This window comes from Poecilia latipinna, unplaced genomic scaffold (genome assembly GCF_001443285.1).
Source record: "Poecilia latipinna isolate Pla-1442-1.1 unplaced genomic scaffold, P_latipinna-1.0 Scaffold1005, whole genome shotgun sequence".
Lineage (NCBI taxonomy): Eukaryota > Metazoa > Chordata > Actinopteri > Cyprinodontiformes > Poeciliidae > Poecilia > Poecilia latipinna.
This window is the reverse complement of record NW_015113621.1, coordinates 197,052-198,087: the sequence shown is the minus strand read 5'-3', so window position 1 is coordinate 198,087 and position 1,036 is coordinate 197,052.

Here is a 1,036-nt window from a genome sequence, read left to right as displayed (position 1 = left end):
GTCATTTTTAGTTTTTTTTTTTTTTTTTTTAACTCCAAGCTGAATAAACCTGAATTCTTAAAGCATTGGTGTCCAAACTTTTTTTTTTTTTTTTTTCCCTGAAGGGCAAAATTAAAATAAAACTTGAGGTTTGCAATAGTAGGAATGTGTAATAATAGCAAATTAATGATAAAATGTTGACGAGGTTCAGTTTCTCTAGATAAGGGGCGTGTACTTTAGTGCAGTTAGGGACCACTGATTGGTCAACTGGTGGCAGAGGGCATCAATTGGCACATTGGACACCACTTGATAACGGTATGGGCTGATATTATTAAAGATGAGCTAGTTAGACCCTTTTGGGTTGAACATGGGTTCAAAATCAACTTCCAAACCTGCTGCCAGTTCTAAGAAGAAGAATAAGTCTGCATCTTTGAAAAAGACAATATTTTTATGCAGGACAGTGATCCATCACAGGCATCTAAGTAAAAGTGTTAATGGAAGGTAGATCACTGTTATTAAATAGAAGAGTAGCTATATTAGTCAGACTTTTTTTCCCCTTTAATGTCAAAAGTATATACTTTGAGCTTTGAGGTGTTTGGCTATAATTCTCACTTAAACGGGTGAAAAAAGAAAATGAGACGGGAAATTTGTAATAATTCTGCACAATAGTATTTGTCCAGTAATTGTGCAGATAAGGTCAAAACTTTACTTTTACTTCGTTAAACATTAAATGTCAAACATGTTCGACATTTATTAACTTTTTGGATGTTGATGATTAACAAAAATAATTCTCAAAAATGCAACCTGTAGACACAGTGGTAACGTTTATTAGATAATTTAACTTCTTAAAGAAATGAATAAACATTTGGAATATCATAAATAAATAAATTATAATGAAAAAGTCATTAAATATATTCAGTTTTAAGATTGAAATGATGCGTAATTAAATGCCACAATTCATATACAAGGAGACAAACTTAATTAAAATCCATTCAGAAATCAAAATTACTACTGACTAGAGATGTGCCGATCAGGTTTTTTTCTGCCGATACCGATC